Source organism: Pongo pygmaeus, chromosome 2 (assembly GCF_028885625.2).
Source record: "Pongo pygmaeus isolate AG05252 chromosome 2, NHGRI_mPonPyg2-v2.0_pri, whole genome shotgun sequence".
NCBI classification, from domain to species: domain Eukaryota; kingdom Metazoa; phylum Chordata; class Mammalia; order Primates; family Hominidae; genus Pongo; species Pongo pygmaeus.
Window position 1 is genome coordinate 147,785,038 of NC_085930.1, and position 22,735 is coordinate 147,807,772.

The 22,735-nt window shown below is 48.3% G+C and overlaps 1 long non-coding RNA gene across 1 annotated transcript; it reads left to right on the forward strand.

Moving 5' to 3' along the window:
- The first annotated feature begins 2,528 nt into the window (after window positions 1-2,528).
- LOC129032493 (uncharacterized) lies at window positions 2,529-21,664 on the forward strand. The gene is made up of 3 exons (XR_008501370.1): window positions 2,529-4,749; window positions 7,557-7,650; window positions 20,467-21,664. It is a non-coding gene; the product is annotated as an uncharacterized LOC129032493 (long non-coding RNA).
- Window positions 21,665-22,735: the final 1,071 nt, after the last annotated feature.

Consider the following 22,735-nt stretch of genomic DNA (forward strand, 5'->3'; position numbering starts at 1 on the left):
TCACACCAGCAGGGAGACCTTTTCAAGCACCTGCAGCTGCTCCTGGGTGGTGGTTACCTGACAGAGTCCCTCTGAGGTGGACCTAGGAAAACTGGAGATGTCATGGAAAGGCCTTCGGCACTGTACCTTCCTGATTCTTAGGATCTGCAGCTGGTGGTTCTCTGAGGGACTGAGGGTTAATTGCCATCCCCTCCAAGGAGATTTGGATGGAGAGGAATGGGATGGTGTAATGGAAAGGATCAGAACAACCAAGATTTGAACTGGGGCCCTGGGCAAATAGAGCACACCCCTCTCAGAGCCTCAGTTTCCTCCCTAAGATTATCTTGAGGACACAGAAGTGTTTTAAGTTTTGTAAGGCTGTGTCCTAAGGTGGAGTGGGGGTGGAGCACCCTGCACTCCTACAGTTCAGAGGTCAGTAAATTAGTCTGGGAAAAGGGGAATGGGGCTCTCCTCTTGGGACAAGGGAGGGGCCCTCTCTGAGTCCCTTTAGTTAAACTGTGAACTCCCCTCAGAGCGGGTATGATCCGTTGTGAGAGCCTGGTCGGAAGACCCAGGAGTGGCAGGACCCAGGATGGATCAGAGCGCGCTGTGGGGGCACACACTGTGGGACTGGCCCCTGCTGGGTCACAGACCCTCGGAGCTTTGGGTAGAACCTGCAAGCAAAAGGGTATCCCAGTGATGTAAATCAGACCAGTGTGCAAAAGTAGATATCATCAACATGCATATTGAGCAACTACTGTGTGCATCTGGGGAGAATGTTGGTACACTGACAGGCTGTAAGCACATGTGAAAAGCTATGAACTGTATCAGATAGTTGGCGGGTGTGGGGATGTGCAGGAGGATTCTAAGGGGAGGGGTGGTATGTGGGTGGAAGGGGCCATAGCTTAGTGGTGCTCTGCAGAAGCTGATTTCGGTGGGGGAATCAGGGAGGGGCAGAAAGAGTGTGCAAGGTCAGGAGGGTGCTTGCTGTGACCCAGGAACCAGATGCGGGGAGTTGGGTCAGGCCCGCAGCAGTGGGAAAGAGAAGGTGCGAGGAAGGAAAGGAATTTGAGAGGAGCAGGAAACCAGTCATGGTTGCCTGAGCAGAGGGAGCAAGGGCGAGGACCAAAAGAAAATTCCCACATGTTATGTCAGGTGCAGGGAGAGAGGTAGAGCTGACAGGACCAGGTACGCTGGCCCCCAAGTGAGAGGTGGGATTGGAGTTGCTGGGAGAGCTTGCTTATGGGCCAGAGGATGTCTGGCTTATCTCAGTACTGCTCATGGAGTGGAATGAATGTGAAGTCCCCCCAGATGGGGACACCATGTGGCAGAGTGAGACCACTCTGGCTTTGGTGCAGTCTCGCCACACCTCTCTCAGCTGTGTGACTTCAGGAGCAATCCTTAACCTTTCTGAGCCTATATCAGCTATATCAGCTCCCTCCACCTGACCTTGAGATGGTAATTACAGTGGCTGTAGTCCAGTTTATCAATAGAAAGGAGCCATGGTTGGACTGACATGGGGACATGGGGCAGTCCCATTTCACAGGCTGGAAACAGAGGCCCTAAAACAACACAGCTCCCTTACACAGCTGGCCTTTGGGGCTGCTTGGTCTTAGCTGTGGCTCCTCCACAAGGATCCTCACACTGTGGTGTTGGAAGTGCCTGGTGGCCTTGTGGTGGCTGCTCCCACCTCCCTATCAGCTGTTAACCTACAAATGCCCTAGTAAGGAAAATATTTTCATTCTTTCATAACAGTATTCTCAGGCCTGCTTAATCATATTTTTCTTTGTCTTTAAAAACAAGCTCCTGTGTGGTTTTCTATTTTCTTGCTGCTCTCCTAAGGATATTCTAGAACTGAACCTTGCTGTCTGGCACTTCATGCCTTTTTAATTGTGTCACTGTCCTCTGGCTACTTTAGATGGGGTTAGGGTGGGCAGGCGCTAAGCCCCTCCAAGTGCCTGACACCACACTTGACCTCACTTCTATTCTGGGACAAAGGTGTCACCTCATTTTGCAGAAGAAACTGATGTTCAGAGAGGTTAAGTATCCTGCACAAGGTCACACAGACTTTTTGATGAGAATTCAAGCCATTTTGATCTCCAAGCCAGGGATAAGTCTGTTAATAAACCCACTCTGCCCTGATCTCTGGCACCAGCCTGCTGTGGTGACCTCAAGGAAGTCCGTTAAAGTCTCTCTGCCCCACATTCTCTGGGTGTGACAGCCTATTGTGAAAACAGGGGAATGAGGATAAGAGTGACTGTCAACTGGCTGTGAGCCATTGGTCGGTTTTCTGAAGCATCTGCTATATGCCTGCTGATGCTGTGGTCTTCCCAACCAGGTTATTAGCATCCTCACACCCCTTGTATGACTTGACCCACAGAGAGGCTCAACAAAGATGTGCTTGTGTTGGATTCTTTTTGTTATTGTTATTGGATCTTGATATTATATGCTGAAGCCAAGTTGTGACTGATGGAAGAATCTGTAGAGGTGTTTGCTGGAAGCTAAGGGACTGCATGGGTGGGTGGGTGGGAAGGGGAGTTTCTTCACAGAAAGGAAGAGGAGGAACACGTTGCTGTGTGCTCGTGGTACGTGGCCTGTTGGGTCCTTTCGCAGTCCTTTGAAGCAGTTGCTTTTGTTGTCCCCTGTTTTACAGAAGAGGAAACAGCCAAGGTGACTTAACGGCAGAGCGCCAGCAGGTATGGAGCCTGAATTTAAATGCAGGTCGGCATACTGCAAGCACCTGGGTTCTCTCAACCCCTCCTCTGGACTCTCATTTGTTCTCTGTCAGTGACTGAGAAAGGGTGGGTGGGACTAGGAACTCAGCTTCCGGTCCATGACCACATCCATGGAATATGGGAAGAGGTCAAATCACAAATCTTGGGAGTGAGGGAGAGACACATCCTTGGGGCTACTCAAGCCCCCCATATCCTTTGCATACCTTCTTTACCCCTTTTCTACCCAGTGGATTTGGAGGGAGTGGGCTTGGGATTCCGTCAGACAACGAGAAACATGATTTGTAGGACTGTGTGGAGGTATCCAGGCCTGAGGGCCCTGCTCCAGAGCTCCCCTCCTCACTCTATGGCTGGAACAAAATCCCTTCCTTGTGTGGCCTTGGCTTCCATAGCAGGGATCCCAAAACATGGGATCTGGCCATGCTGCTCAGTCCTTGGGTTGATTTCTTTGAGCTCCAGCTTCTCTGAGCATCCCCTCTGCTATCCCCACATCCTGATAGCCCCTCTGGGAGCTGGGGCCTGGCCTTTCTGCCCATTCTCATCAAACACTCTTGTCTGGAGACAGGCAGGACAATGGAGAGCTACCTTGTCCTGCTGCTGCCCCTGCCACCAGAGCTGCTTATGTGTGACCGATGGGGTTGAGAGGGGCAAGAGTTCTGTGGAGAGAGTGGAGGGAAAGAGTTTTTTTTTTTTTTGCTATGTACAGTTCCTCTCAGCAACATTCCCCTCTGACCAATGGGGCCTCTAGGCTCTGCCCTTCACGTTGGTATCTTCCCCCACCTCCGGCCCTTTGGTTTTGATATGGCTAGTGACCAGCACTGACCACCATCCCAAGCTGGGAGGAGCAACTGGTGAAGAGTGTGTGAACTATTTACTTTCTTCACCCTTGCCCCTTTATTCTCAAGGTCTTTTGATTGTGAAACAAGGCCCGAGGCCTTGACTGGTGAGATTAGCCTGGGAGGTGGTGGCTCCCTCCTGCTCTCTGTGGTGAAAGCCAAGCACACTTTCCTAAAATCAGCATTGGAAGCTGTGCTGTAGCCTGTAATTACTGACATGAAGGTCCCCACACAGAGTCTGGATGGAGGCTGCCCTGGAAGCAGCCCCGGGCTGGGAAAGGGCTGAGTGTCAACAGGCCTGTGTTTGAATCCAAGTCACCTGTGTTCTTTGACACGTCACTCAGTTCCTCCGGCCACAGCTGCCCCTCTGTGAGATGAGGTAACACCGCTTACCTCTTGGTGTGGCTATGAGGATTGATTGAGCTGATGTGTAGAAAATATGTAATGCAGGGCTTGTCCTGGAGGTGATGTTAGGTAATGGTGAGGTGGATCTTCCCTGTATGGTCCCTCCCTTCGTGTGCTCCTGCCCAGCCTCTTGGCACCTCCTGTTTACTCCCCGAGCCCCCAGATTCTCACCTTTGCCCAGAGCCACATTCGGGCTTGTCTTCTTCTTCCATGTGCCCGCATCCAGAATCCTCTCTTTCTTCTGCCAGGGTTCTCCCTCTCCAAGCCCTCCTCTGAACCAGCTATCCCTCTGGAAGGCAACTGGCCAAACAAATTCCCACTAATGTAACTGGTAGTATCTTAGAGGTGAACTCTCCTGTGGGCATTTTATTTGTATCTTAGAAGAATTTTTGTTTTAAATCTTATTTTTCCCAACTGACATATAGTAGGGTGCTCGGTAAAAGTGGGTTGCCTGAATAAGTGAAAGAACCTAAGGAACAGTGTCTAATGGTGGAATTTCAGTCATGTCTTCATGCTTTCAGCCTCTCTGCAAACATTTATTTTGTGTGCTAGATACTGGAGATGTGCTGCTGGATAAAACAGCCACAGTCCTTGCCCTTTGGAACTTCCAGTATAGTGGGGACAATCAGTTAATAAGCAAACAAACACATTTCTATTTATAAATGGTGATAAAATTCATTGGCTAAAAGAATATTGCAGAGTCTATGATACTGTATAACAGGGGGTTCTAATTAAATTTAGGGGATCCTGAGGCCACTTAGTGGTGGGATTTCAGAAGACCTTTCAGAGGAGCTAAGGTAAGATGAGATGGAGGCAGAGTGGGGCAGGGAAGATGGCTTAGGGGCCTCTTTGGGCTTTGTGACACTCCCTCTCAGGCCAAGACCTCCAGCCTGTGCCCCAGGCTCTGCCCACATGGTGCCCCTGCCCTGGGAGCCCTCACAGTTTACTCTGTGGTCCAGCACTGCAAGCTCCAGGGGCTAATGCCTAAACTCCTGGTGCAGCGGCATCCCCCACTGCAGGCCTCCCCAAGTCTCCAGGCTGCACATTTCACCCTGGCCTGCCTGTGACCTGCCCAGCAGATGTCCGTGGTGCTCCAGAGGAAGAATGGGTCGTCCTCTACCCACCCAGGGTCTTTTCAAGCACTTGTTGTGTCCAGCTTTGATTGCTGTCCTAGATAGCCAGCCAGCTTCTAACCAGAGATCAAACCTCTTTGTTCATGCTGACGTGGAGATATTTTAGACAACAGACCATTACTTGAAAATACATCTCTTCTCATCTTAGCATTTAGCCAGGGATCACTGGCAGAGTCTTCAAGGCTGTCTCTCCCAGCCCTGAGGGTCAGGCTGCTTGCCACCTCTGCAGCACTGTTCCTCTGCCCTTTAGGCTCTTTCTTCTCCTGCTCATCTGTCAGCCTGTGGCCACGTGACAGGCCATAGGAGATTTTCTAGCATTTTTCCTGTTATTGTGTTTCCTTGTTCTTGTGCTACCTGTAGGCTCCTCTTTATGGAAGCACCACCCAGATTGCTTCCCATCTTCCTCCCTCAAGCCTTTGCTAGTCATCACGTCTAAATGGGTAGGACCTGAGCTTTGAAGCCTGGGTTCTAATTAGAACTGGGTTCTAATCCTGTGTTGAGCACTCGCTAGCCTTGCAAGTGGTAAAACAGGGTAACCACATAATTTAGCATCTCAAGTAGAATCCTTTTGAGAGTGAATTTGACAGAGATAACAGGTATAAGCCAGGGCTGTCCTGGGCAGTGGGAATCTGTTCACCCTTCATTATGTACACAAAGGAGCAACAGCTTCCCCAGATAGGTTTTGTTGGGGGCAGGAGCTGGTTTGGTCTCATCTGGCTCATGGTCCCTTCCTAGTGTCCTGTGCTGGTCACTGGGGGCTATGAGCTGAGTGGGACTGGGCCCTTGCGCTTTTGTCCTTCACTCCATGCAGTGGGGTCTGGCAGCGCCTGCCTAGGGCAGAGCAAGGTGGAGGAGCTGGGCTGAGAACTCAGCATTTGAGGCAGCCCCAGATGAGCTCCCAGGTGCCCCTTTCTGCTGATAGAGAAGGAGGTAGGAGGGACTGAGTGGAGGGGCGTGAGCTGGGTTAACAGATATGCCGCTTGAGTCTGGTTAAGGGAGACTGGTACTGTAGCGAGAGACTGAGGCCCGGCAGATCCCAGAAGCTGGGGGGCTGCTGTGCCTGCCGTGGGCCACTTCAGACCTTTGGCCTTTTCCTCTTGTAGGGGTCAGGTGAAAGCCAGACCAGCACTTTTTCCTGACATTAGGGGTCTGGACTGCTCCATCCCCCGCCTTCTAATGCAGTGGGGCTCCCTGGGTTTCCATCCTGGGCGGTGATATTCCCAAGGCTGAGGGCAGGCAGGGGGCTGGGCCTCAGTCTGGGTTTCAACCTGCTCAGCATCTGGGGGCTGTGCCCAAGGCCCAGGGCTCACTCTGATCCCTACGTCTGGAAGCAGGGCAGAGCGAACTTGATCTCAGGGAGTTATCAATGGGAGAAGCAGCCACCCGAGATTGTGGGGGAGAGGGCAGTGGGACTAGCCGGCTTCTCCCAAGTCTTCAGTCGCTGTGAAAGCCTTCAGCCTGGGCCAGGAGGGGAGGTTCAGCACTCCTCCAGCAGCCCAGCCTGCTCTGTCTGCCAGGTGGCATTCAGATCTGAAGATACCCCTCAAGGGACTCTCAGCGATGGAGACACACCAGGGAGTGAAGTTGGGAGGATGAAATTTTACTTATTCCTGCTTGTCTCCAAGGGCAACCCTTGTCCCACAGTGGCTGTTGCGGAACACACTGTGTCATCCCCATCTCCATGTCTTAGCTGTGGCCAGATACCATTTGCCTTAAATACGCTCCCTTTTCTGCCCATCAGTCAAGGCCCAACTCTAGGCCTGTCTTTCTGGGAGCTCTTTATGCCTTTCCCAGCCCAAAGCCTTTTTCTGCTTGGAATTCCTCCTGGAATGTGTGTCCGAGTGATACAGCATTCAGGCCCATGGCTTGTGCACGTCCCTTGCCATTCCATGAGGGTTTAGTCTCCATAGCCCCACAGGAGCCTCCCATAGTACCAAGATCCATACCCACAGCAGTTAGCAGGGACCAGACCCAGCGCTGACTGTGGCATATGGGAAGCCCCAGGATTAGAGGGGTCAGGGGCAGAGCTGTGGGCTGGGCACATCCTCAAATGCGACCTCTCAGAGGTGCCTATGCAACCTCAGGCCCCGTGCTTGGAGGGGCCAGATTGTTTTTATTCTGTTCAGCATTTGTCACTTGACCAGTTGGCTTATGGGGTTGGTAGCAAACACAGCCCCATCCTACCCAGTGCTCTGAGGAATGAACACACCCTGTCCCCGTTCTCCAGAGGGGCCATTTGTCCTCCTGGACTTGTGCTTGCAGTGCCTCTATTGTGGTATCAGTGGCATCAAGTTGGCCAGATGCTCTGCCCTTGAGAAAAGGGTCAGATCACAGGGGTGAAGAGCAACCTTGGAGAGTGATGCTCTGGCTTTAGAGTTCAGGGTTTCTTGGTATAATTCAAGGAAATTAGATTGCTCTGTGTGGGTCAAATATAGGCATATTCTCATGATTGTCATGTTTCTTTCTCCCAGCACTTATCAGCTGCCTCTTATTCATTGCCTTGATTTTCTTCAAAAGACAACTATAATCATTCAAAAATTCCAAGTTGGGTCCAAAATGTCAAAGGTAGGCATTGGACTCTGCCATGTGCCAGGTCATATGCCTGAGTCTGTGTCCTTCAACAGGCTGTCCTTATGATGTTCAGCAGGGCTACAGCCAGGATGCAAATGAGCTCCCAGAGCTCCTCATCTAAGAGTGTGAGGAGTGCTACGTGGAGGAGCTGTTCTTAGCGGGGCAGCCCAAACATTTCTTAGCATAAGCACTTCTGGGCCACCTGGAGCTTAGACCATCTGTGTCCTGGTCTCTAGCCCCTCTCTTGCCACAGAAATGGTCTCCTGTACAGAGTGCTTCAAGTGTGAGGCAAGCAAGGAACCCTAGCCTGATCCATTCGGAGCACGACCTGCTCTCCAGGCCTCACTTTATATGACAGATGGTGGTGATGGACATGTTCATTTGAAAGGCCAGGGGGCATGGTGATTTTATTCTGCCTGTATCTGCCATTATTTCTCCTGGGAATACCCCCAGAGTATGCCTGCTTTCAATGCTAACACACCCCAGACTGATTAGAGGAATATTGTTGACTGCTTTTGGAAAAGAGGAAGAAAAGCACATTCCAGAGGATACATACCTCTCTTGATATCAAAGTTTCTCCTGTGAAGGTTACCTTGGTTAGATTTTGGTTGCAGAGTTGAAGACATTTCAGTCTACAATGTTGTAAAAGGCTTTAAAAAATCCTCTTGTGGTATGTTTCTAATTTAACACTGAAAAAATATTTCTATTGTGCCATATATAGTGTAACTTAAAACCTAATAAAAGCTCCAAATTAGGGTTGAGCAGAATGGTTTGAATTAAGTTCAGGTAGAGGCAAGGACACTGTATTTGTCGGCTGGGGCTGCTGGCTCTCAGGCCAAAAGGCAGGTTCACACTGGGAGACTGGATCTGCCAAGTCGAGAGAGGAATTGTCTCTTCTGCCAGATTCTGATGCTCTTGGCCCTTGGCCCACAGGACTCTGATGCTGTTGGCACCTGCCCCCGATGCGGGAAGGGCCTGGCTGTTGCTGTTCATGTCATCTTGGTTGCTTTGCAGGTTTCTCACTGGGGCTGACCTTATTAGATTTGCTGGTTACTTTTTCACTTTGAGGAGGTGTCTTTCAGCTTTTGCCTAGCCATGAAGCTTCCTTTTGAGAAGCTGCTTGTGTTCTGGGCCGCCACCCATGCAGCAAATGAATGAGCGTTGAAGTTGAGTTTGGATGTGGTTGCTTCAGTATCCAGTGGTCCTTCCCTAGGCAACACAGGCCATTTAGGAGCACCACCTAAGGCTTCTTCCCCTTCCTGTAGGTATGAAGAATGGGCATTTCATACCCTCTTCATTTCCTCTGCAAGCAGGGAGGGTGGCTGGACACTGTATCCTGGGGCCTGGGGTGTCATCATCCCCAGGCTGCAGAATCAGCAACACTGTTCCATCTCCTCCTGTTCAGCCACAGCAGCCTCCTGGCTTCCAGGGCCTCCTTGTCCCTTGACTTCCTTACAAAAGCCCTCTGTGTACAGCTAGTCTCCCAGACCCCGGGGAAAATTCTCCTTTGCTGAGGAGGGATTAGTAATGCTCTTGCTCCTCTTAGAGTCCTCTGCCATGATCAGTGACAGTATTTCTGTTCTGTTACACTGGCTGGAAACATTTGAACCTGAAAGCATTAAGTTCTTTTTTTCCTTTTTTTTTTTTTGAGATAGGATCTCACTCTGTCACCCAGGCTGGAGTGCAGTGGCATGATCTCAACTCACTGCAACCTCCACTTCCTGGGCTCAAGTGATTCTCCCACCTCACCCTCCTGAGTAGCTGGAACTACAGGTGTGCATCACCATGGCCAGCTTGTATTTTTTTTTTTTTGTAGAGATGAAGTTTTGCCGTGTTGCCCAGGCTGGTCTCAAGCTCCTGAGCTCAAAGTGATCCTCCCACCTTGGCCTTCCAAAGTGCTGGGATTACAGGTGTGAGCCACCGCTCCCAGCCTGAAAGCATTAAGCTCTGACAGATCTTCCCATAGTCTCTAAAAGGCAAGGAGGGGTTCTCCTGCTTGGGACCCTATGTTATATTTAGTTATTTAAAAGGATGTGGTCTTGCCCCACCCATGTAAGAGGGATGGGGCAGAGTTCCCAGTGTTGAGGGAGAGGGACTATCTGGGTTTCCCATCCCCTATAGGGTTGAGAACTATCCTGGCCTCTAGCAAATAGCCTTCCTGACCATCTTAGCGCTGTGAACCTCCTTGGTGCTGCCGGGATTTTTCAGGCATCACAGCCAGAGACCTTCTGGAAAAGGCTGTTTAATCTTCACAGCAACCTAGTCACAAAGGAATTCTCCTATTTCACAGAAGAGTAAACTGAGGTTCGGATGCAGGAAACTACAAAACTGGGGAATAGCTGAGCTAGAATCTGGCTAGAGTCCTCCCCATGTTTCCTGAAAATGTGTGACTGAGTCAGAGACCATATACTGGGGTAGAAGGCGCTGTAGCAGGACCCCAGGGGGGCAGAATTTCACAGGGCTGAAGGCAGAGAGCAGGGATTTGGGGATGTGTAGTAGATAGAGGGATGGTGGTGGTTGGGCCAGTTAGCCTTGTGTACAGGTGGGAATTGAGGGGGGCAGTGAGACATCCCAAGGTAGACAGGGTCTCCCGTTATCGCTTATTTTGTATTTTTCTTCACAAGAAGCAGCCACAACTTTCACATCTCTGGATCTTAAGACCATCTCCCTGGGGCTCACAGGGGAAATCTGCGAGGGCAGGACAGACCCCGGCTCCCACTAGATGGCACTGTTGCAGGACATTTTCACCCAGGAGCTCTTCTCCGGGGGTGTGTGTGTGAGTGTGCACGCGTGAATACCTGAGCTGGACAGAGAGCGTGGGTGTGGTGTGCGTGTGTGTGTTGGGCAGCCCTGGGGTGGGTCTGGCAATGCCCTGGCCCACGCTTTGTGTCTCCACTTCTCTGGAATTGTTGCTTAGGACAGAAGTTTCTGCTTCTGAGACATCTTCCAAGGCTTCTGTGGGCCCTGGGTTGTGGGCACCAGATGCCAGGGAGTTATGGAGTGACCAGGACAGGTCCAGCTTGCCTGATGGTCCAGACATCTGTGGGAGACTAGTTGAGTCCTGAAATCCAGCCTCAGAGACACTGCAGAGCCCCAGCAGGCCCCACACCTGGGTGGGGCAGTATTGGAGGATCCTGATGAGGACAAGCTTTCAGGGTCTTGAATGTTTCTAATACAAATAGTTGTATTTATTTGTACTGGTTGATTGGTAGTAGCTACTGGAGTGCTCTGTAGAGAAATCTTCTGAGGCTTGGTCTGTCTTAGAAGGAAAGAATGCTGTTGTCAACCAGTGATGTCTGCCAGAGGCTTGGGACAAGAGTAACACCCATGATGTAGATTTCTTCCTTATGTAAGTGATAACTTATATGTGAGGATGAACCAGTACGTCAGAGAATCCCAGATATTTAGGACGTTAGAAATTATCCAACTCTATCCAACTCACTCATTTATTTCATAACTGGAGAAATTGAAGCACAAATAGGCAAAATGAGCTGCCCAAGGCCACCTGGCTAGTAGCAGAGAGAAGAGTAGAAGGCAGGTTCTTGACCACCAGTGCCTGTGTCCTTCCAGACACACCCTGCCTCTCCAGTTGGTCCAGTTCTGTGTTCAGACAAGGTCCTAAATACCAGATTAATTTATTTTATATGTTGTTTGGGAGTCTTTACACATGGTTGCCAAGAGAAAGCCTCAAGTGAAGAACTCTTTGTGTTTTTATTGTGTCCCAAGAAGATTCTGGCTAGGGCAGATTTGTAAGGCTGAAGCTTGGAGAATAAATCTTAAGAGAGAAGAAAGGAAAGAAACTGGGCTCTGGATATTTGGGAGAACACAAGAACAGAGACATGGAATAGATGTGGTTAAGGGTGGCAACTCTGGTTAAATCCAAAGAAGCAGGCTGAGCCGAGCAGGAAGATCTGGGTTAGAGGTAAGGAAGCCTTTACTGAGGGTGCAGGGAGCTGCCTCTGGCATGGGTGGCCTCACAGGCCCATCTGCACAAGTGGACCCAGTGGGAATCTGCAGAGCCCTGCTGAGTAGAGGAGTTCTTAGGAATTGGAGCCAGGAGCTGCAGGTTTTAGCTCGTCTCACACAAAGTGTATCATGGGCTGTGCCTCTGCTTCACTTTCCTACCTGGTGCATGGGGTTAGCCACCTGCTACCACATGATACAGTGAGAGTCAAAGGAGATAATGGTGGTCAGTCTGTGTGGGAATGAAGAGTTGATTTAAAAGCAAGCATGGAGACTTCTCCTGAGGCCTCCGTGAAGAGAACCGTAAGCCCTGTTTAACAGTCTTTGTGTGTATAGATTGGACAGTGTGGACATGGGTGTGTACCATAAGAGGGAATAATATTGAATTATTGGAACTGTCCTGTTGGGAGTAGTGATGAGCTGTGTTAGGCACTCTATCTCATTTCATTCTTCTAATAATCCAGTGACACATGTAGTATTATTATCCCCATTTTCTGGAAGAAAAAGCTAAGGCTCAGAGAAGACAAGTTGCATGTCCAAGAATATGCACTCAGTAGGTGGCAGAGCACTTACCCCACCTGCCTGCCCTCAGGGAGGCTGCCATCTGTAAATTAGTCTGAGGGAGGACTGGCATGGGGTCACCTTGTCCGGGACCTTGTACCCATTTCCAACTGTTTGTATCATCTGGACTTACCACAGGTGTCTGTGGGTGAATAAGGACCTAAAGTTTACTTGTGGGTGGGTATCATGTGTGTGTGTTTATGCACTCAAGCACCTTAGCAAAGGGTGGCCAAGGCAGAATCCAGAACAGGGAGGGAGATTGTATTAGGGCTCTCCAGAAAAATAGCGTCAGTAGAATGTGTGTGTGTGTGTGTGTGTGTGTGTGTATGTGTGTGTGTGTGTCACACACAGTGATGTGCTGCATAGTGATGTTTCAGTCAATGGTGGACTGCATATAGGATGCTGGTCCCATAAGATTATAACAGAGGTAAAAGATTTGTATTGCCTAGTGACGCTGTAGCCATCATAATGTCGAAGCACAATGCATTACTTGCGTGTCTGTGGTGACGCTGGCATAAACAAACCTACTGCACTGCCAGTCGTATAAACGTCTAGTACATAACAATTATGTACAGCACATAATACTTGATAATGATAATAAACAAGTATATAACTGGTTTATGTATTTACTATACTATTCTTTTTATCATTATTTTAGAGTGAATTCCTTCTACCTATTAAAAAAATTAACTGTAAAATAGCCTCAGGCAGGTCCTTCAGGAGGAATTCCAGAAGAAGGCATTGTTAATGTAGGAGATGACAGCTCCATGCATGTTACTGCCCCTGAAGACCTTCCAGTGGGACAAGATGTGGAGGTGGAAGACAGTGATATTGGTGACTCTAACCCTGTGTGTATGTTTGTGTCTCAGTTTTTAACAAAATAGGTTAAAAAGTTAAAAAAATTAAAAATAGAAAAAGGCTTATAAAATAAGAATATAAAGAAAATATTTTTGCATAGCTGCACAACGTGTGTGTGTATATATAATATTAAATATATAATATATAATATATAATATATAATATATAATATATAATATATTATATATAATATATAATATATTATATATTATATAAATATATATAATATATATTATATATAATATATAAATATACATATAATATATATAAAATATATAATATATATATAGTTTTTTGAGACGGAGTCTCGCTCTGTCACCCAGGCTGGAGGGCAGTGGTGTGGTCTCGGCTTACTGCAACCTCTGCCTCCCAGGTTCAAGCAATTCTCTGCCTCAGCCTCCCGAGTAGCTGGGATTACAGGCACCCGCCACCATGCCTGGCTAATTTTTAAATATTTTTAGTAGAGATGAGGTTTTACTGTCTTGGACAGGCTGGTCTTGAACTCCTGACCTCATGATCCACCTGCCTTGGCCTCCCAAAGTGTTGGGATTACAGGCTTGAGGCACTGCTCCCAGCCCAATGTGTGTTTTAATCTAAGTGTTATTACAAAAGTGTCAAAAAGTTAAAAAATTGAAAAGTTTATAAAGTAAAAAAGTTACAGTAAGCTAAGGGTAACTTATTATCGAAGAGTGAACATTTTAAAAAATAAATTTAGTGTAGCCTAAGTGTACAGTGTTTATAAAGTGTACAATAGTGTACAGTAATATTCTAGCCTTTCACATTCACTTACCACCCACACACTGACTCACCCAGAGCAACTTCCAGTCCTGCAGGCTCTGTTCAGGGTAAGCAAAAATTTTAAATCTTTTATAGGGTATTTTTACTGTACCTTTTCTATGTTTAGATACATAAATTCTTACTGTTGCATTACAATTGCCTACAGTATTCAGTGTAGTAACATGCTATACAGGTTTGTAGCTAAGAGCAATAGGCTATACCACATTGCCTAGATGTGTGATATACCATGTAGGCTATACCATCTAGGTTTGTATAAGTACACTCGATGCTGTTCACACAATGATAAAATTGCCTAATGATGCATTTCTTTAGAAGTATCCCTGTTGTTAAGCAATGCATGACTGTGTGTGTGTGTGTGTGTGTGTGTGTGTCTGTGTGTGTGTCTGTGTATGTGTATGTGTGGAGGGGCAGGGGGAGAGAGACAGACAGACAGACAGACAAGAGAGAGCAAGTAGGCTGCAGGCTAAAGACCCAGGGAAGAAGTGATGTTTCAGTTGAGTCTGAAGGCAGTCTGCTGGCAGGTTTTCTCCTCCTTGGATGTCAGTCTAAGGCCTTCAACTGATTGGATGAGACCCATTCACATCGGGGAAGGTAATTTGTTTGATTCAAAGTCTACTGATTTAAATGTTAACATCATTCTAAAAATACCTTCACAGCAACAACCAGACGTGTTTGACTAAAGATCTGAGTACCATGGCCCAGCCAAGTTGACACATAAAATAAACCGTCACAGAGACTAACTGACATCTCTCCATCCTGGTCATTGGAAAGCTTAGGAGCCTCTTGTTTGTGGACCATGGGTGGGCAGTGGGGAGATTTCTCCTGCAGACAAAAACCCAACATGCTGACTTCCCCCTGCCCAGCACAGAGCTGAGCCATACTCATGAGTCAGGAGGAAGAACCACTCACAGGGGCATGCACACTGTAAGGTCCCCTGGACTGGGGCTGCTGCCTTGGGGGTGGATGTGCTGGGTGGTTTGGTGGAATATCCCTCTGGATCAGCAGAGCAGCAAACGCATTCCTAGGGAGCCCCACTCTATTAATGGGATGTCCAAAGGAGACTCCTGGGTGTTGGCATGACCCGCAGCTCTTTCTTCTTCCCAGAGAGAGTTAACAGTACATAGGATTTCTAGGCCAGGAATGTCTTCTTTCCAGAATGTTCTCAAGCCTTTCCTGTCACTAACTGCTCATCTAGTAGAGTTCCTGCAGGAACCTGCAGGCTCTGGTTGCACCCTTGTGGGAACTGGCTGGGTCCTCTAGGTAGAAAGGGAGGCACTGAGGAGTGGGGAGAAGCTTTAGTTGCGGCGAGAAGCTTTAGTTGCGGCATCTCTATGGAGCAAGGAGCCCTGCAGTCTGGCTGCCTAGCCCAGCCCAGTTTCTTTGGTTCTCTGAGCCCAGTGAAGACAGGCCTGGTCACACAGATGGCATATCTTTGACCAAAGGCTTGATTGTGTCCTCATCTGGCAGAGACCAGCACAGCCCACCAGTCATCTGGTCATCTGTTTCTACCCCTGTGAGCTCAACTCACAGAGAAAGGGTTTGGTAGCATGGGGAACCCTGGAACACATAGAAGGGAGACATCTAGTGCAACCCAGGGGTTTAGGGAAGGACATTTGAGAAATAGACATCAGGATAGTGCCTAGTGAAGTTGTGTGTGTCTAAGTGTCTATGTGTCCTTTGCAGAGGTCCCGAATTAAGATGGAATATGGCCCAGTCAAGGCCCTACAAGTGTTCAGTGTGATTGGAACCTTGAGTCATGGATGGAGGCAGCGGGAGGCAGCATAGAGAGGCAGGTTCTTAGCCTCGCAGGGTACAGGCCAGTCTTGTGAGCAAGACTAAGGAGTTCAGACTCCATCCTATGGACAGCAATGGGGCAGCTTTAAGTTTTTGAGAGCTGACAGTATGGAATGGAGGGAGTGAGGCTGGGGGCTGGGGCCATGAGGAGGCTGTGGTCATTACCCAGGTGACTGAGAGGAGAACTGTGGCCATGGAGGTCAGGTGGAGGGTACAGAGCTGGATGCCACCGACAGGATGTATTGGTTGGATGACTGAACGTGCAGCATGATGAGGAGTGAGGGGCCAAGCATGATGGAGGCCAGGTCTCTAGCTTGGGGGCTACTTTAATGGAAAGGCCACCACCTTCTTCAAAGGTGTTGGGCTCCCCTTTTCTAAGGCTCCCATCCAGTGCCCATGAGCCCCCTTACTGTAATAGCCCATCACATGAACTTGAACTTGGCTAGGATTGCCCAGTGCCATTGTCAGTTCCTTGGCACACAGCCCCAAGGTCAGCCTGAGATTGGGGGCCTGGCCCAGGGATGAGTGGGTGGGAATGTGGTGATGGGCAAGTTCAGCTGAGGCTGCATAGCTCTGCCAGGGCACTGGGGCTGGAGACTGGATGCCCTTCGCAGGGGCTCAGACCTCTTCCTTGACCCCTGGTTCTGGTGCCCCAAGGGTTGTTGCATCTCCCAGAAGGGGGCTGACCTGGCTGTTTTCAGAGATATTTTCTAAACTGCTACCTTGTGGCTGCAGTCTCAAGGTTGGCAGTTACATGTCAGAAAAATCTGCATGGAGTGCCTACGATGTGCTTGGCCCTGTGCTGGGTTCTGAGTGAGAGAGGGAGATGCAACACCTTTGAAGTGTATAGGGAAACCAGGCTGTCAGGCAGGATACACTAGGAGACCAACAGCTGACACCCAGTGCTCAGAAGTGTGTTTGGTTGCAGCTTAGGAAAGGGGAAAGGCAGTGTGGACCAGAGGAGTTAAGGAGGTCTCAGGTAGGAGGAGCAGCTTAAGTCTTGTCCAATGCTCATATAAAGTAAGAGAAAGGGAGGTGTTGTCCAGGATGGGGGAATGGTGAAAGAAAGGCAGGGTCCAGGAGTGAGCAATGAGAAAAGTGGCTACATGTGTGTGTTTAAATTGCACAGGTCTGGCATTGCTTCTTTATATGTTCTCTAAAGTCTACAATGTACAAATTATGCATATCTGGTTCTAATGGGGTGGAGGGACAACTGGGTATATTTTCCCTTTTGCATCATGAGTTGAGGCAGACAGCTTGGTTTTGCATGGGCTGTGGGTACAGCTCATCTCACTGTGCTGCAGATGAGAGCAGGGATGGAGAGTGCAAAGCACTCCTTGGCCCAGCCGGTGGGAGCTGCTCACTGCTCCACCTTGGGCTCTGTTTTCATCAGGGCTCCATAACCCACTATCTCCCCAAGGCCTCTCAGTCTAGGCCAGGCCTGTAGCATGTTACCATGGCAACCTTCTGGAATCTCAGCATGGTTAGAGGCACAGTGAATTCATTAGATGACCAGTCATGAAAATCGACACCAGGGAACTAGTTTCCAACACCAAGTTCGTGGGTGGGGCATTGGGGTACACAGTGTACAACCTAGATGGCTGTGGTCAGCACTTCTGTCATCAGGCAGCAGCGAGTGGACATCTGGCTGAGAGGCAGGGGGCTCGCTCAGCCCATAGTAGCGGCAGGCAGAAGGATAGCAAGGAGAGTTCTGTGTCATTTCCGAGATGGGGGAAGGTCTGGCCTGGGCCTGACGGAGTGGATGGCTCAGCCAGCTGACAGTTGTGTTGGGTCAGATGCGGCAATGTTTCCCCTGCTGTTTCCTGAGGCCCATCTTGGCCTCCCCTGACCACATCCTGCCCCTGCGGTATACAGTATAGTGGCCCACAGCATGGGCTAGGGTAGCTTGGCTGGCCCACGGGGCTTGCCTTAGGAGGACAGCCAGGGGAAGGGCTGTAGGATATCCAACTTGTGTGCCAGGTATGCTAGGTAACTTGATTCCTACACATGAGGGTTTTTCCATTTGTCAAATTGGTTTTTCCTTCTGATTGCACAGTACAGATAAGCCTGGCTCAACTGTCAGCGGGCCACCAAGCTGCCCTCCTTCCTTGAATGGCTGCCTCTGCGTTCTTCTGAGTCTCACCTGTCCAGTCTGTTTTCCTCACTTGGGCTTGAGTCATCTTCCCAAACCTGCATCTGGAGAGTGAGCTCCTTAACTCTGCAGCTGGAGACCTGGTCTTGCCCACAGTTCCCACCTCATCACCTCAGCCTGTGCTCATCCCATCTCATTGTTTGGAAACTTCTCCTCTCACCCCTCTGTCTCCTCTTCCAGGAGGCTCTCCCTGATCTTGCCTCTGTGCTTCCTAAAATATCAGTGCACTCATTTCTCATTGCCCTGGTCAGGTGGTGCTGTGACGACACTTGCCTGCCTATCATCTCTTTTCAGAGTGAGCTCTTTCAGCAAGTAAGCCCTATGCTTAGGGGGAGTTTTCTGAACCAAACCCATTATGAACAGGACCCAGGAGGGTTGGGGAAAACCCTCTGTGGCTGGTGATTGCTGAGCAGCCTGAGGAGAGGACTTTTGCTTCTCCAGAGACCTCTGGGCAGACCATGCCACTCCGATGAAGAAACTGACGTTCAGAGAGCTTACTTGACTTGCCCAAGTTCCCACAGCTGGTAACAGTTGGAGCAGGGATTAGAATCCATGTTGGTGTCATCTCAAAGCCCATTTCTTTCCATCACTTCGCCCTGGTTCTTTGTGAGCCTGGCTTGTGGGAACAGACCCTCTCCAGAAAGGTCCACTGAAGACTGAAGAGCATGTGCTGTTTGTTTCTTACCCAGCATTCTGTCAGGGTCCCTGGCACAAGCATCTGAAAACTTATGTAAACTCTTAAGGGCATGAGCCCTGACATCAGGGCCCAGCTCCTTCTCTGTTAGTGTTTCCTAATTGATACTATCCCAGTGATTGCTTTAGAAAATGACTTTGATGAAAAAGCTTTTAATTACATAATGAATTACTCTCAGAGGAACAGGCCATTGTGTCATGGCTCTGCCACGTGTGGGGCAGGGAGCTGGCTGAAGGGAGTGCTTGGGATGAGTTGACATGCATCCTCCCGCAGCATGCCTCTGCATTTTTCCATGGTGACTGCAAGATGGATTTTGGGACTTGAATGGCCCACCAGGATAACATACAAGTATATGGGCCACAGGGAAACATCTGCGCCATTTTGCTCCCAGTGGACCAGAGAAAGCTGAATGTGTAAGAAGCCTTGTTTTGAAATGTGTTTGTGTTTTCAAAATAAAGGGTTTCATAACAACCACGATTGCAGAAATAACTGCCAATGGGAATAACTTCCTGGAAAGCAGAGGCCTCCATGACAGTTGGGATTTAAAAGGCTAGACCATGTTACAAAACAGGTTTACCTAATCGAAACTCAGCATTGCTGTTCACACACACACACGCACACACACCCCTCTCTTAGGCTGAGGCTTAATTGTTAGCCTCTGATGCTCTTTCATTGGTAGCCTTTGATACTCTGCCTAGGATCATTGGGCCTTTGTTTCAATGTTTAGGGCAACATAGGGTGCTGAGGTGGACTTTTCATTCTCCTCCTGCCTCCATGTACCTGGTCTAAACAAAGTGGCTGGAGGTAGCTGCTTCTGTATTGGTTGCTTTGAGATTAACTGTATGTCTCTGCCTCCTGGCCACAACTGATTAGATCAGGCATTGAGGCCCAGCCAAAGGCAGCCCCTCAAAGGCCAGCGAGATGGGCTGTTGCAGGATGCTGTTTAATAGAAACTCAGAGTTTGGTATTGTGGTTAATGGGCCCAATCAGATCTTCTCCTCTGTGGTACCTAAGAGAGATAGTTGAGAGCAGGCAGGCAGATAAAAGGCAGAAATCAAGTTTTAGAAGCAATGGGATAACAGGATAGCAGGGACTATTGAAAGGGCAGCTGATAGCAACCAGAGGAGACAGAGGAACACCAGGTCACGAGAATGTCAGAACCATGGGAAAACAGTGGCCTCCTGAAGGTAACTCTTGTTTATGGGGCCTGGCTGAGCACCTACATGCAGCCTTACAATAAACATTCATCCTCTTTGGCTCGAGTTTGATTGGTGACTTTATGTAGAATCTAAAAGAGTTGATCTTGTAGAAGCAGAAAGTAGAATAGTTGTTACTAGAGTCTGGAAAAGGGAGGAGAAAGAGGGAGGGGGAGAGATTGGTTTAGAAAACCAGAATACAAAACCGTTCCCCAAAACCCCACACATCCCTGGAGAGCCTCCGAACCTGTTTAGCTCCTTGCTTCCTAATGGAAACTACCCAGCCAAGGGCCCGCACACATTCTTGCCTCTGTTGGGCACCAGAGACAAGGAAAGGGAAGATTCTGCCGAGGGGAATTGCCAGCCTTGGCACAGTCTCCCTGCCCCCCTTCAATGGGCTTTGGGGTTAGGGAGGGTGGCTTTGAGACCATCTGCTTCTCTGTCAGAGGAAGTAGGGGGAGGTACTCTGCCGAGGCTGGGGACTCTTGGCAGCCCCAGGAGACCTGGTTTCCAGACCAGAAGAGTTTTCCACAGAGGTGGAAGGACACGGTTCTGCTTTGGATTTGGAAAGGGTCTTGCTGCATTTTTCCAATGTTGGTTCAACGAAACTCAAAACTGTTTTTCCTAACGCTTTCTTCCCTTCGTATTTAAGTCACTCTGTATGCACGGAGAAAGGCAGTACATGTGCTTTTGATTCCTTTACTCTGAAATCATCACCCTTTCTCTCTTGAGAAATCCCATGTCTCAGAAACCTTTGGAGACATTTAAGCCCTCTCACCCCCTCTTTAAACCAGGACTCTGCATGCTGCTGAAAGCAAATGAATGTGGAGGGTTTCAATCAAGACAAAAGGCATTCCTCCCTGCCCGATCCCAGTGCAGTCAAGGCCAACCTAGGCAGCAGCCACCTTCTCAGGAAACAAGGCCTTGGAGAAATCAGTGCCTGTGTGAAGATGGTGTCGGCTGAAAAGAAGAGCAATGGCATCAAGTACTAAATGATTATCAAGGGTCAACTTCTGTATCTGTATCAGCTGCAACACACTGTCTTTAATACCCCCAGCCCAGGAGCTCGTGCCTTACATGCTGGCCCCACATTCTGCCCCAAGCAGAAGCTGCAGGGACCTCAGTGTCCACCCTTCCTGCCTCATGTCTCAAGGCAGCAGCTCCTCTCTGGTAACCTGATGGTGATGTGGCCGGGGTGCCGAGATGGGACAGCAAAGATGATGGGCTCCACACACCAACTCCAGGAAACTCATTCTGGGCCAGCTCTATGCAAAGGGAAAAGCATGTTGCATTCACCTAGAATGCCAAGAAACAGTGTTGTAGGTTAAGGGCATGAACTGCTTGAGTTCAGTCCCAGCTATGCCACTTACCAGCTGTGGGACCTTGGGCAAGTTGCCTTTGTGTCTATGCTTCCACTTTCCTTTTCCCTCCACATTGAAGATGGGGATAAGAGTCTCAAGGTTGTGGTGACTGTAGATATATGAGTGTGCATTTGCTATGCTTTACCTGTCTGGCATCTAGCAAACATTCTTCACATGTTTGCTGTTATCAAGATTGTTGTATATGTGAATGAAATGATACGATGTCTCAGATTTGCTTTAAAATAATAGGGAGGTTGGGGAAGTGGCTTGGGGTACAGATGAAACAGGAGCAGGTGTGAGTTGATAATTGTTGAAGTTGAGTGATCAGTACGTGGGTTTATTACACTATTCTTTTCACATTTGCTTTGAAACTGTTCATAAAAATTTCCATAATAAAAGTTCTATATATGTATATATACAAATATATACATACATATGAGAAAATGATGTTTATAGCAGAGCTTCACTAGACATGGTATGTAGCATGTAGTGCACAAGCTGATTTTAAGTGATATTCAGATGGCCTTTTAAATTTAATTATTATGTATTTAAAATTTAATTACTTATAGCAAGTGATATGAACTGTGATAATGCAGAAGGTTTCCTTTTAAAATAAAGTTCAGTCAAAAAAGTGGGATGATTTGATGAAAGGAATTGGGAGATAATGTAAAAGGAAAAGGTATGTGGATGTGGCAAACATTGTGGAGGTAGAAATTGGACTGCTACAGCTTAGGAAACATCATTAAAGTACTGATGAGAAAGGGCTCATGTTCATTACTCTGAGTGCACATTGTGTTGGCCTTACAGGGTCATTTATCTAGACGGTTTAGCTTGGGGGTCATGGCAGCAAGAGGCAGAAATGAGTGTGGGCTTTGGAGATGCACAGACCTCTCTTCAATTTATTTTATTTTATTTTATTATTATTATACTTTAAGTTTTTAGGGTACATGTGCACAATGTGCAGGTAAGTTACATATGTATACATGTGCCATGCTGGTGTGCTGCACCCATTAACTCGTCATTTAGCATTAGGTATATCTCCTAATGCTATCCCTCTCCCCTGCCCCCACCCCACAACAGTCCCCAGAGTGTGATGTTCCCCTTCCTGTGTCCATGTGTTCTCATTGTTCAATTCCCACCTATGAGTGAGAATATGTGGTGTTTGGTTTTTTGTTCCTGCGATAGTTTACTGAGAATGATGATTTCCAATTTCATCCATGTCCCTACAAAGGACATGAACTCATCATTTTTGATGGCTGCATAGTATTCCATGGTGTATATGTGCCACATTTTCTTAATCTGGTCTATCATTGTTGGACATTTGGATTGGTTCCAAGTCTTTGCTATTGTGAATAATGCTGCAATAAACATACATGTGCATGTGTCTTTATAGCAGCATGATTTATAGTCCTTTGGGTATATACCCAGTAATGGGATGGCTGGGTCATCTGCCATATAATGGCTGTGTGAGATTGGACACATGACTTACCTGCTCTGTGCCTCATTTCCTCATATACAAAACATCTTAAAATGTCCTTGGAAGAATTAAATGAGATAATGCTTGTCATGCACCTAGCACAGTGCCTGGCATGTAACAGGTGCTTAATAAATGGAATATGCTCAAGAAAGAAGTAGAAAGTACAGGTTTGAGCCTCAGAGTCCATGGTCTGAGCATGATCCTCACAGGTTCAAACCTCATTCA